Genomic DNA, 8,451 nt, shown 5'->3' with positions numbered 1-8,451 from the left:
ACTGCGCGCGCAAAAAATGACACCGACACTACTCAATCCGAATAAATATTACACATACCTTCTAGACCACAGACACGAGATGGAGGAATTTCATCATCTCAAAAATCTATTGGAGGAACTTATCAAAATCTTGAAAATTGAAAGAGGTCTTTGTCGTTGGAGCACACACACAATGATAAAGGAAGGCCCCAACAAAGGAGCATGCAAATGGAACTTTGCGCACAAATGAAATCCACTAGCTAGAATCATCCCGACCATCTTCGGTGGAGGCGGAGGGCACCCCGACCACTAGCTTAAAAATAAGGTTGTTCGTGTTCGGCTCTTTCGAAATAGCTCGTGTTCGAAATTGACTCGTGAACAGTGTGTTCGTGTTCGGCTTGATTAAAATATTTGTGTTCGTGTTCGGCTTGAAATTGGCTCGTTAAACTTAAATTGAGAAAAATAGATGTAAAGTGTGAGATTTGAACCTGAATCAAATATATACAAAAGAATGCACTAACCACATTGTCACATGAGGTGTTATGATTTAAACTTAGACATAAATATATATGGTATATTATTATATAAATGATATATGTAATATATTGTTATATAAATGATTATATAATTTTTTTTATTTCGAGCTAAAACGAGCCGAACACGAGCGAACAACGACTTATTCGTGTTCGTCACGTTTATAATTCGAGCTTTAAAAAACTGTTCGTGTTCGACTCGTTTACTTAACGAACGAGCCAAACACGAGCGACTTAACGAGCCGAACACGAGTTGTTCGCGAACAATGAGCTTTTTTGACAGCTCTACTTAAAAAGACACAGGTTGGGGGAGGTATATACTGTCACCTGTCACACTCATACTCGCCCCTTTATTATTTTCTTGAATGCAGATCTCTTCTAAAGGGAAACCTGTACAACGAGGCGATTGTCGTTTACAGTGCTCTTAAACAACTACCATGTGGGTAGCATCCTGGTCGACACCGGAAGCTCAATAAATATCATGTTGAAATCGACATTCAATGAGATGGGACTTCAGGCCGACCATTTGACCACTCTGGTTGGTCCTTATCCAGCAATTTAAAGGCCATTAATGGCAGATTTGTGGCAACGATTGCGGAAACGTGCGAACCCAATAAACTGACATGGTTACACTTGGATCCGACGTAATTATGCCTAAAATCTCTATCTGTCAGCATGGCTATGCCAAGATCGAGCATGGACATGCTAGTTGAAAGGTGTTGTGACCCAAGCTAGGGGCCATGATCATGCCACCCTATGGCTATCATGACCCATAGGAAGGCTAGGCATGATCACACCCATTTCCGATATGGTCACGCCAAGGGTAAGGCGTGGCCACACCTATTCCAGGCTTGTCACGCCCAATTGAAATGGTTTTTTTTGCCCAATTGATTCGTGGGAGGCTCCAAATAGGTGGAAGATGATCTTTAAACATTAAAATGAGCATTGATCATGTCTAGTATTAGATTATCATCACCCAAAGACAAGCTCTTCTGAGTAGGGTTGAATTGATGTTGATCCTAATTTCATACTTGAGGCAAATACCATGAGGTTGGAATGGTTGTCTTTGACTACGAAAGACTAAACACGGCTATGTATCATTCAAGTGGAGATCCCACATATACGACATCAAAAAGTAATGCCAACAGGCAGAATGGCTGAATTTGAGAGCTAAATTAACTATTATAACATTTGAATGATGTATATGTTGGAGTTGGGAGATTGTGATAATATTCATAGGTGGTAAAAGTCAGATTTGGAAGTTACATGAGTTAAGATAACATTTTTAGACCGCAAAGATCTGATTTGGGAGCTACATGAGCCGAGATATTGTTTATAGGTTGCTGGACAGAAGCTAGGAGTTGCGTGAGCTGAGACAATGTCTGTGAGCCTCATAAGCCTGATTTGTGTGCTGCATAAGTTGAGAAAATATTTATAGGATGGAAAGATTGAGGTTGAGAGCTTCACGAGCTGTGATAATGTTTATAGATTATGCAGGCTGGAGTTTGGTGTTGTACAAGTTATGATAACATTTGTAGGCCATAAAGCTAGAGTTAGGAGTTGCATGAGTTGTGAAAATGTTCGTAAACCATAAAGGCCAAAGTTGGGTGCTGAATGGGTTATGATAATGTAGGAATTAGTTTGTCACATAAATTATAGTGGTGAGCTGTCAGGAGATATTCAGAAGTTTGGAGAAAGTTATCGTATTCTGAGTATGGTGGTTGTAAGTAGTTTCTGAGAGGTCTGTCATTGTACCATGTTCGTGGTACATTGTTACATTATCTTTAGGATACAATTTCACACTTTATTCAAGTGCATTGTTGCACTGTATATGGAGAGCAATACTGCATTTTATTTGGGGTTCATTATTGCACCCTATTTAGGGTACATTGCTACACCGCCTTTAGGGTGCGTCATTGCATAATGTATTGAATGTCAAAAAACTCTGTCAAGTACTTTACAATTCCACATTATACCTTGGGATTATGCAATTCAAGTTACGAATCCACAATGGATTTCACCACAAGGAGCTGGTGGCGACCAGCAATGGGTGAGGGTGGCTGAGGAGCGGGGTTGACAGCGGTCGGCGGTTGCAAGAGTGGGCAGCGTTCACTGGAACTTCACTGTAGAACATGTGGGTTCATCTCCTCCTCCTCCGAGCTTTGGTCTTCATCTGATTCAAGATCTAGGTCCCCTCTCAAGGGGTAGGGCTTTATTGATAAAGTTTGGGAGAGGCCTTCAGATAAATAATGAAAAATATGAACCTCTCCATCACTCAACTCAGAGAGATCTCCTTAACCAGACAGCGTTCTTTAGATATTTGAGTGCTTTAATGGTGTTGGAATTGAGTTATATGTGGCTCATTGGATTTGATTAGGTGAGACACTCAATTTGACCATAAGCTTGTCAGATTTGAAATTCATTTGACATCCCAATTGCGCACCAAAACATACAAATGTGGATTAATGGCTTGAATTGGGCTTAATTTGACTCAGATTAGACCAAAATTAATGTCATTATGTTGGTTTTGTCAAGTCGGTCAACCTGACTATACATTTATTGAATCGAAATTCTATAAATTTGGCTATGGGCCCACATATGTGAAATACCTAGAATAATTTATATATCCCTCATTAAAGCAAGACATAATTGTAACTTCATATATTATATCCTCTTCCTCTATAATAAGAGCATCATTTCGTTTAAAATAACTAATCAACAATTCAAATTAGTGTACAACGGGCTATGACACCGAAAAATTTAATATTTACGTGAAAATGTAGCATTTACACCGAAAAATTTAATAATATCTAGCACCGATAAAATGTTTTGAAATTCACAGATAAATTTGAATTTAATAATATCTAACACTGAAAAATTTAATATTTACACTTAAGGCACCTAGCTTTGAAATTGTATTTATAATATAACGATAACATTATTTTTTATGAGATGTTAATGATTTGAGTGGTATAAATGTAAATATGAATGTTTATATATCGCATACATAAATACATAAAAATTCAGTGTTATTTATGTAAATGCACCACCCCTCATATTTTTTTGAAAGATTTAGGGTCTGTGGCAGCTTATAAGTTCGGGCGGCGTTTTCAAAGTACCGCCGTACCGTTTGGTTCGCACGTTTCGCCAGCTTATCTGAAACCGCGTTTGAGTTTTTACATTAAACGCAGCCGCGGGTCGACCCCTGCGGCCAGCCCGCGGGTCGCTCGCATTTCAGGATAAACAGCTTATCCTGAAACGCGCAAGCTGCCCCAAACGGACCCTTACATAGATACACTCAATTATTATGTATTTATACAGCTAACACCAAAACTCCAATTTTTACATATACACCTATTTAAGCTATGGCCGGAAAGATATAATTCCACCTTGTAGAAGTTACAAAAATGGTGATATTTTAATATTACATGAAAGATTTGTGTTGAATAAATGTATAATATAAAGTTTAGGTTTAGATATGTAGATACACTCAAAAAGGGCGATATGAAATTAAGTAAATGCCCCTTTTTTATTCCTTCAAATTTTGTTCAGTTGTTGAGCCTCTCATTCACTTGGGAAATATTCAGCGCTGCGTACGTTGGAGGTTATTGAGAGGGTACATGGAGATTATATCTGTATTATACCCCATGTAACCTCCCTGTAACTTACCTGGACCTACCGGAACTACAGAAGCGTGGAACTTATTTGTAAGTTACAAGGAAGTTACAGGGAGTATAACGCGAATATAATCTCCCTGTGCCCTCTGAATAATCTCCTCATGTATGAAGCGCTGCATACATCTTAAATACACAAATAATTTCCCATTCAGGTGTACGGATACCAACCAAATCCTTTACATCCTAATTCCTAAATGACGAAATCTAAGATTTAATAAATGATCATTTAATGCGCTCTCACCTAACCAACGGCTGTGATTCGACAAAAAAAAAACAGAAAGTAAAATTATAAAGTACATAAATTTATGATGTAGTACCGAAAGTTTTCTAATCTCAACTCGTTGAAATCGATTGTATTTTTTTAATAACTTTATTTTAAAATTATAATTTTATCCATCGAATGTAAATTTCATAAGTTTTTATATATATAAAAAAAAAAATAAACGAATTTAATCACAAAGCTATGCATAATTTTGAAGGAACTTTTGGTTGAAAATAACAGAAAAATATTACATATGGACTCCTGATGTAGATCTACGTTCGGAGTCCACTAATATCACGTGACTTCAAGGAAACGCGCGCGCTTTCTTGTGATCCTGCCCGATATCACAAGAAAGTATTCTTCATGTGTTAATCCGCGTTATTCAAGTATTATTGTCGTGGTATTGATGTGTTATTGTGCTATTATAACATCGAGAATATTTACAGAACACAATAACACATGAATACTATCACAATAACACCTAAATAATGCATAACACGGAAGAAATATTCCCCTGCGCTAAAACAATTTTTTTTCTATCACCTCGACATTGCGTCATTTTATTGGACTCCGAACACAACTCTACGTTAGGAGTCCTGATGTAATATTTTTTTCCGAAAATAACAGACTAAATTGACTTGGGTAAAAATTTACATAAATGCCAAAGAGTTTTTACTATTTGCATGTATAACATTCATAAATTTTGGTATTTATTTTTTAAAAAATTAATAGTAATTGTATTTTTAGTGTGATAAAAATATTTGAGTGTTCTAAACAAAAAAATCAAAATTTAGTTATTAAATATGTAAATACATTAGAATTATATGATTATTATTATAATAATGGTGGGACAAAAATGATAAAATAAAAAATAGGTTGGTGATATTTTCCTTCATGACGTTTGATTTAAAAAATTACTTAAATCTAATGATTATAAAATAGACAAATTTTCAATTTAAATTCATCAAAATTTTACTAATTTCATTTTCATCCAACTAAATATTAAAATTATTTACATGTCATTTGCATTTAAAAACGTTATTTCCTCCGCCAAATATATATCACAAATAAGTCCAGTGTTCTTTATTTATTATGCTAACAAAGATGCACGTGGATCAGGTACATGTAAATCAAATTAATTTTTTAAAACTAAGATCATCATTTTTGGCTTTAGCTTGAGCTTAATTAATCAATCGAGTTCGAGCTCGAGTTTAATTCTACAGATTCAGGCCCTCGGGAGTCGTCGGCTTGTTCGAGCTCAATGAGATCAATTTATCAAAGAAAGATTCATTCAAGATCATCAACTGTATTATACAAACTTTTAGATGAGGCAGTATATGTGATTAACAGTAGCATGTCTGCCCTAAGACTAGGTGGATCCATAGTTAACAGTTTGATCTATGCTTTAAGTGCAAGTAGTATCTGTGATTAACAACGTGATGTGTGCTATTAGATTAGGTAGTATCTATTACAAACAAATAAGGACAATTATATAAGTCACAATTGATAATCAGTTGAATTCTTTTTTTTTTTTAATCATTGCTCTACATAACGTTACGAAAACCAAAATCGTCAAAGCCACACACTTTAAAACTATCAATACAAAATCACAACAGAAACAGAGCCACCCCTACCAATAGCCAATATCCAGCAGAGACCCCCAAACAACACCTACACCCACAAACAACATGCAAGAGAGACCACGAGACCACTAAATCACACCCGCAACAATCAAGCGTATTGCCCTATTTCTGGACATTGTACAAAGCTTATAAGGAATTACTTACTGTATTTGTATATATGTAGTTGTGCCTTGGTGCTTTTACAAATAAAGTTCATCGCAACACCCAAAACCACAACCACACCCACAACAAAGGAAAAAGTCAAGAAGACCCAAGCAAAAGCCACTATGGTGAAACAAGAAGCATCAAATCATTACTACAGAGAAAAATGGAGAGGCCCCAAGGCACAAAAAATGTGGTAAAATGGGATGCATCAAATCGCCACCATAGAGGACAACTGAGAAGCCTCAATGTCAAAACTGCATAAGTAAAATTAGAAGTCCCACAACCACCACCACACAGACCAACCGAAAAAACCCCAATGACACAACAACATAAGTAAAATGAGAAGCACAAAACCAACACCACATGGGACAATCGGGAAACCCCAATAACCACATAAGTAAAATGAGAAGCATCAAACCACCACCAGATAGGTCCATCGAGAGGCCCCAATGGCAAACCACATAAGTAAAACGAGAAGTACTAAACTACCAACACATAGGACAACCGAGAAGCCCTAATGTCACAACCATATAAGTAAAATGAGAAACACCAAGAACACAACCACATAGGCCAACCAAAAAGCCCTAATGACATAATCACATAAGTAAAATGAGAAGCAAAAAATATCATCACATAGAACAATCTAGAAGCCCATGGCCAATGGCACTATCATATGGGTAAAATGAGAAGCACCAAACCACCATCACATAGGACAATCGAGAAGCCCTAATGAGAAATGACACAATCACAAAGTAAAACAAAAAACAATAAATTAGCACCACAATGGAAAACCGAGAAACCTCAACCCATAATCATATATGTAAAACGAGAAGCGACATACACCACCACATAAAACAAACAATGACACAACCACATAAGTTAAATGAGAAGTCCCAAATCGAAATCACCGCCACAGAGAAAAACTAAGAAGCCTCAAGGCACAATCACATAGGTAAAACGAGAAACAACAAACCATCACCACAGAGGAGAATGTGAAAGGTGGTAAGGATTGTAGAGATACATACATAAAGAGGCGACTACAGATTCTGGAGAAAAGAGAAGAGGATCGCAAATATTCCCTAACACCAAATGCCCACAACGAAGCCAAAAAGAGCGAGAAGAATGAAGGGGTAATATCGGGGATAGAACAAGTATATTAACGAATTGATGAGGGGGGAGATGGTAAATGCGGTTCAAGACTGCGATTAGAACCATGAAACTGAGAGTGCAGCTACCATCCACGGCTTCCCCATTTCCAAAACGGGCTTAATCGATAAACAGGTGAAAAATTGTCTCCCAAACGGCTGTTAACAACTTCTCAAAATGAAAAGCACTCATAAAGCGCTCCCAAATTTACTTTTTATTGTAGATGATTCATTTTGTTAGGTCATATCAAATTATGTACATCATATATTTTCTAACATATCATTTTCCAAAGAATTCAATCGTCTCTCATTTTGTAAAAGTGCATTATTACCTGCTTGCCTGAATAAATGGATACTTTAACCCATGGTCTTATCCATCAAAGAAGAAGGAAAATGCAAAAGATACTAAGAAAAATAATTTCAGCATTGCAGCAAAATCAGATTTTATCCAACACCATTGTGGGGAACATTCAAAACATCTGAATAAATTTTGTTACAGCATCCAGAAGAGTCATTTTGAGATCACCAACACTAGTAATGCTGCAACAGTTGAAAAACCGTGTTATGAAAAATTATTATAAAGAAAAAGCACAATTTTTCTTCATCATGAATCCTTGCTTTTTCTGAAAACATGCCATGATTTGTAATTATGTCAAACCTATGATCATTAGAGTCAAATAAATAAACCTTAGGTTGTGTAAATTCTAGATGCTCATCAAATATGTATTTCTTTAGACAAAAGGTACTATGATTGGTGTTTGATTTGCTAGAAATGCAAACATTTTTTGTTGGTGCATAAGGATTGTTTAGGACCTATTTCCATCATTTGGTTGACAATCATTCTTTTTATTGAAGGGAGCAGCGTTCGAGTTAAGGGAGAATCAAGTTGAATCGTAGATTAAGGTAAGATTAGGGCTACTATTTAATTCGGGTTAGAATTTATTTTACTTCTTTATTAAGAAAAAAACTTCAAGTATATAATAATAATTTTATTATTATTAAAATGTTAATCAGAAATTTTAGGCAGAAGCATAGAGGGTAATCAAGTTGAATTGTAAGAGGGAAAGA

Source organism: Phalaenopsis equestris, unplaced genomic scaffold, assembly GCF_001263595.1.
Source record: "Phalaenopsis equestris unplaced genomic scaffold, ASM126359v1 Scaffold000840, whole genome shotgun sequence".
Classification (NCBI taxonomy): domain Eukaryota; kingdom Viridiplantae; phylum Streptophyta; class Magnoliopsida; order Asparagales; family Orchidaceae; genus Phalaenopsis; species Phalaenopsis equestris.
This window is presented reverse-complemented; position numbering follows the sequence as displayed.